Raw genomic sequence first — 6,931 nt, 5'->3', positions numbered from 1 at the left:
TAAGAAGAGTCAATGCCTAGTATATAATATAGTATATACTTACCTATATATCTACATATTTTAAATTTTTTTTAAATTAGATGAACTGGCCCGCAAGCTGTAGAGGCGTGGTAAGCGAGACGTCAACCATCGAGTGGCAAGCTCGCTTAGTGCGCGTTGTTGGCAATTGGCTCCGGTCATGCCGGAAGTGGCCTTTCTTCGCGCTCGAGTCGTCCCGCACGCGGTATGCTCAAAGTGCGCCAACCTTCCGCGCACTTTCTACGCTAAATCAGTTGATTGCTCAGCACCAGAGCCTAGATGTGTTCAATATTAATATCAATAGTTTTATCTTATGTATAGAATAGATGTATATGTAGTAATAGAAAATATTTGTTAATTTTTATATAGTCGTGACTTACAATTCGGTTTGGCATTTGCTTGCTGTTAGCATTGTAAGAATCTGTTAAAAAATAAAATATTGAATGTTGTCACCTGTGGTTGTCACTGTAAAATGCATGTACAGAGTACGACTTTAAGCCCATATTTGAATGTATATGCTTTTACCGTGCGGGAGCGGTGTCGTGTAAGTGAGCTATGACCCTAATAGGTTACTATGCTGAGACGATGTAATAGTTAAGCTACCTAATAATATTATGTGTAATGTATACTGTATACTGTATATTCTATGTCATTAGTCATAAGAAAATTGGCGATATAAGTACATAGGTATATAAGTACATGATAGGTAATCTAGAAATCGTATTGGACTAAGAGCCAGCGCGTGCCAGACCTTCGTTATTTTATGAAAGCTGAAAGTTTCTCTGCGTATTTGCCTCAACACAGGGAGGAACGATCAGCAATTGTAATGAAGTTTGGACCATGGTAGCTTCTTTTGTCATGTACCTAATGGGAGTATTTAAGTAAGTAGTATTTTTCAGGGAGGCTCCCTGAAAAATAAACTACTTAATTGATTTTCTAATTCAATATTTAGTTTTGGGTCAACGTTCTACACCAAATACCTACCAAAATTTTAGGTTTGTAACTCATTTCGACTACGAGTTAGAGACCTAGGTATGACACGGGGACAGACAGACAGACAGACGGACAGACAGACGGCAGAGTGACATTAATAGGGCTCCGTTTTTACACTTTGGATACGGAACCATGGTGGTTCTAAAAGCATTGAAAAAATTACAAAATCTTACCTACCTACCTACCTTACTTTAGAAAAAACGCGTCTACCTGTCACCCATATTCCTATGGGAACATCCAACACATAAAGATGGCCGTCATAATATACATTCTCAATTCGCATTTACCGTGAAGCATCAATAAACATTTTTTTTTATCTGTGGGCGGTAGGGGACGCCGGGGACGGTCGATATAGTGGATGCCGCCCACGCCCCCACCCCCTGACCTACATAGGGGATGAGACAGGAGTACGCAAGCGTACTACGCACACAGGCGCCGACTGTGTGATGATTCGGGTGAATTATGAGTTGGGGATTAATCTTTGACTATGGTTAGAACGGTTACATCTGTATGAATTATTAATAATATTATGTCGCTATTAATGTATTGATAGCTGTTTATGTATACTATATAATTATAATATGGTATACTTAGTATGGGACAAATCTGCAAAATTTGCTTTTTTTTAAATTTATAGAGTGATGATGATGCAGCCTAAGATGAAACGTGCTCGCCTATAAGATGCCTAAAAACTAGTCTTGACGGGATCTACTTACATAAAAATTTAAATTGGAGGGGAAATCTGACCCTTATACCTTAACTAGCCGATGCCCGCGACTTCGCCCGCGTGGATTTAGGTTTTTCGAAATCCCGTGGGAACTCTTTGATTTTCCGGGATAAAAAGTAGCCTATGTGCTAATCCGGGATATTATCGATCCAAATTTCAGCCAAATCCGTCCAGTAGTTTTTGCGTGAAGGAGTAACAAACATACACACACACACACACACACACACACACACACACACACACACACACACACACACACACACACACACACACACACACACACACACACACACACACACACACACACACACACACACACACACACACACCCACCCACCTACACACATACAAACTTTCGCCTTTATGATATTAGTGTGATAGCTATTTACGAGCCAAATTACAGCCTGATCCGTCCAGTAACACACGGACGGACGGACGGACAGACAGACAGACAGGCAGACAGACAACAAAGTGATCTTATAAGGGTTCCGTTTTTTCTTTTGAGGTACGGAACCCTAAAAGCGTGGATTTAACACGCTCTAACAATGCCTATTGTAAATTGAACAGTTGAAAAGAGCAACCACCAAGTTTCTTGCTGGTTCTTCTTGGTAGAAACGGAGTTCCGAACCAGTGGTAAATTATTTTGACGAAATTAAAAAGAAGAAGAAAAAGTTAAAAGCATTTGTAAAAGTTTAATTGAAAATAAATATATTCTATTCTATTCTGCCAGTAGTTTTAGCTGGGCGTTGAATGTTGATAGAGATAGGTAAAGAGGTGAGAGACAGCCAGTCAGTCACTGTTTTTTAATCCCCGACCCAAAAAGAGGGGTGTTATAAGTTTGACGTGTGTATCTGTTTGTAGCATCGTAGCTCCTAAGCTAATGGACTGATTTTAATTTAGTATTTTTGTTTGAAAGGTGGCTTGATCGAGAGTTTTCTTAGCTATAAATCCAAAAAAATCGGTTCAGCCGTTTGAAAGTTATCAGCTCTTTTCTGGTTACTGTAACCTTCACTTATCGGGGGTGTTATAAATTTTTAATTTACACTTGTTAGATAACAATCATATAATTAAATCGGTTGCCATTGACCGATTGATAGTTGAATTGTTTTCGTTATCCGATCTCGATATTATGAAATCGAAAACTATGTTAATATCCGGTACACATCGCGTGATGATAAATTATGTTGTTTTGTTAGGTAATTGGACGCGCCTTTTGGAATTTGTAATTACTTATCTATATCTATTAAGTCTGTCTGTCTGTCGTTAGCTTTTCACGGCCTGTCCGTTTACAAACTTGCACATTAAGGTAAGTATAATAAATAAATAAATCTTTATTAACTTACAAAAAGTAGTATTAGGTAGAGCTTGTCTATTTTGAAATGACGCGCCCCACTACATAATTTTGTTCACTTAGATGTGTAAATTGCGGTGGTGGGGCGCGCGTCATTTCAAAATAGACAAGCTCTACAAGCTATATATGTGAGGCCCTGCCTCTTGACGAAGTGAAAACTGTGTTTCAGGAGGCAGTGTCTTAACTTAAAATATTATATCAACAAACAACCATTTAATAAAAATTAATAACAACTAAGTATGAACATATTATATTGATAATATTATTATGGATACCCTTAATCGCGTTTTACACGGCATCGTACCTAATCACTTTGCTCGTCGCTTAGCTCGTCGTTAACGGTAGCGCTCCTGAAAAAACCATCCCACCAAAAACATTTCATGTAAAATGTTGCCAAGACTCACAAGTTCATAATGCTTTCACTGTTAAAAAGTGATGAGATCTCTAGTAGAGCCAAGCCCCTAGCTGAGCTTAGAATTGCGCTGCCCATGGGACCTATCCCAAGTCCAAAGTATATAGCTCTTAAATGCTCTTGAGTATATCACATTTATAACAATAAAGAACAAATAACTCTACTTACAAGCTCTGATTTTACAAACCCTAAATCTTGGTTAAAAAAGGACGGCTTGGCCGTTTAATGTTCGTGGTACTTTTATCTGATATGACATTTAAGCCCGGAATAGCTTGTGCGACAATCATGAAGTATAATAAAAATTAGTAATTGTCGAACAAACTATTCCTTATGACCTTAATATAATATGTTATGCCATGTAATGCTTTCACGAACATTAAACGGCCAAGCCGTACTTTTTTAATCAAGATTTAGGGTTTGTAAAATCAGAGCTTGTAAGTAGAGTTATTTGTTCTTTATTGTTATAAATGTGATATACTCAAGAGCATTTAAGAGCTATATACTTTGGACTTGGGATAGGTCCCATGGGCAGCGCAATTCTAAGCTCAGCTAGGGGCTTGGCTCTACTAGAGATCTCATCACTTTTTAACAGTGAAAGCATTATGAACTTGTGAGTCTTGGCAACATTTTACATGAAATGTTTTTGGTGGGATTTCATTTCTTTTTGGCAGGTGCCCTAGATTTTTTTTTTGGATCTATTTTTTGTAGGTACCTACATCATTTTCATGGCCCGCTCTCTATCGTTACCTCTCTTTTTAAAAGCTTTTATTCTTGCAATGTATGTAACTATGTTTGTTTGGGTGGAATCTTGCAACTCAATTTTAAAGCAGATATATCAAATTTCAGTCTTTTAGGACTTCAGGAAACACATTTTTTAAATGTACAGACTGGGAAAAGTTTATTTTCCTGTTGTTTTAATGAAATCCCTAGCCTACATACCAAATTTCAGTCTTCTAGGACTTAGGGAAGTATTTTAGAACTTTTGACTAGAGGGGTTTTGAATGGCAATAAATCTGAAACCATAACAGGTAGACAATTGATACTTGGCACGTTTGATAAGTCTGTCAAGGACATATTATCCTGAAAATATCAGCATTCTAGCGATAGACTTTACAAATAATTTGCTTCCCCCATACGTGGGAGTGGAGGGGGAAATTTTTAAATTTCTTAATTTTCCTGTAGTTTGTATGCAATTTCTAGTGTACACACCAAATTTCAGTCTTCTAGGACTTCGGGAAGTACCCTAGAATTACAGACTAGAAGTTTTGACTGTCAATAAATCTGAAACTATAAAAGCTAGACAATTGATACTCAATGCGTTTAATAAATCTGCCCAGGACATCTTATCCTGAAAATATCAGCTTTCTAGCGACAGATTTTACAGATTTGCTTCACCCGTAAGAGGCGTAGAGGGGGGGCATTTCCAATTTCTTAATTTTCCTGTAGTTTGTAGTCAATTTCTAGTCTACATACCAAATTTCAGTCTTCTAGGACTTCGGGAAGTACCTTAGAGGTTTTGAGTAGAGGTTTTGATGATCATCAGTGAGGGACGAAATCGGCGTATTTTAGGTATCAATAAATCTGTAACCATAAAAGCTAGATATTTGATATTTAGTATATTTAGTAAATTTGCTGAGGACACCTTATACTGAAAATTTCAGCTTTCTAGCGTCATCCAGACCGAAGTTATGACGGGTCGAAAATACGGCGAAACACTTCGAGAAAAAGGTACGTAGCGCCCCGGCCGCCGTTTGGCTCGTCTTGGCGGGGGCACTGCCGTGCCCCCTGATATTACTTATACCTACCTGCAGTTGAAGATTATCTAAATAAAGGTAAATAAGATGAATGCTTGGATTTGAGTAACAGCTCGCTTTAGCAATGAGCAGGACTGCAATTATTACATGGCGATAATGTAAACTGAATATTATGGTAAGAGCAACCGCCAAATTTTTTGCTGGTTCTTTTTGGCAGGAAGAGCATACCAAGCCCGTGCAGTGGATACAAACTGGATGAATTTGACGATTCAAAAGCACTAAAAAAAGTCTAGATATTTCAATAAAGAAATCTTTCTACTTCTGTTTCAGAGTGGTAACTAGCCAGTAGCCACCAGACATAATCTCGTATACCTATACCTACTTTGGCATCAAGGCCTGAACGAAAAAGGCTTCGAAAAACCGGTCAAGTTCTTTTAATTTTTTTTTATTTCCATGGCGGCTATTTTGAAGTATTTATTAGTTTTAACTTTTTGTTAAAGCGCCAATAGAAACACACTCAGAAAAAAAAATTCTATCTACTTATTATAGGGTTCATGAGGTACAGCCCGCTGATAGACAGACAGACTGATGGACTGACAGCGAAGTCTTAGTAGGGTCGTTTATTCATTGCTTGGAACATGGTACAATACTTAATAATATTATGGATATTAACTATACTTAACACGAACATAGCATAAGTTCGACCGTAATCTGTGTACAATGGCACTCTTTGGCTACGGAATACCAAAAATCATAGACGATATCTCGTATAGACGTCAAGGCCCGAACGATTAAGGCTTCGAAAAATTATAGTAGCTAGCATTACCCGCCTAGAAACAGCGGCATTGACTCACTTCACAAACAAGTGAGCGTCCTCGAAACTCTGAATTCATGCTTTGGCCGCATGTGCTCGTTTTTTGCGAGACACTGGCGCTGGTTACCGGTTAGAACGTTGATTTTACATGTGTAAGAAACTTAGTAGAGAGCTGGTGGGCATTTGTTCACAGAGGTCAATCCATGTATTTCTTCAATTCAATTTTATTCTTATGGGAGGCAACATTGTCCTACAGCTGGCCCAGGGCTATGTGGTTGGTCCATCGCTCACAGGTATGATCCTCGAATTGGTTGGCGTGCTGTGGTTACCGCTAACGGTAAAAGTGTAGGATTTTGGTGGATGTTGCGATAGTAAGAATGACATTAAACACGGCCAAGGGAGTTGCTCAAATCCGCTCAGAATGGCCTAATACTGTAACGGCATTCAGCCCCACGTATGGGAATAGGAATCATCATCATCATCATCAGCCTGTGGATGTCCACAGCTGGACATAGGCCTTCCCTAAAGAGAGCCACCACACCCGGTCCTCAGTCTTCCTTATCCAGCCACTTCCCGCCAGCCACTTAATATCATCGGTCCATCGTGCTGGAGGGCGTCCCACACTACGTTTGCTTAAACGCGGTCTCCACTCAAGGACTTTCCGGCTCCAACGGCCATCGCCTCTACGACAAGCATGGCCTGCCCACTGCCACTTCAGCTTGCTAATAGTGGGAATAGGAATGAGCACAAGAAAATCGTTGGTAATTTGTTAGTTGCAAAGATTGTGCGTATATGAGTGTATTTTAACAGCTTTTGGTTTTCGCTCGTTGTGGTGGCGTCTGCTTTGGCAGATAATCACTGG

This window comes from Maniola jurtina, chromosome 19 (genome assembly GCF_905333055.1).
Source record: "Maniola jurtina chromosome 19, ilManJurt1.1, whole genome shotgun sequence".
NCBI lineage: Eukaryota > Metazoa > Arthropoda > Insecta > Lepidoptera > Nymphalidae > Maniola > Maniola jurtina.
Note: the sequence above shows the minus strand (reverse complement) of the source record.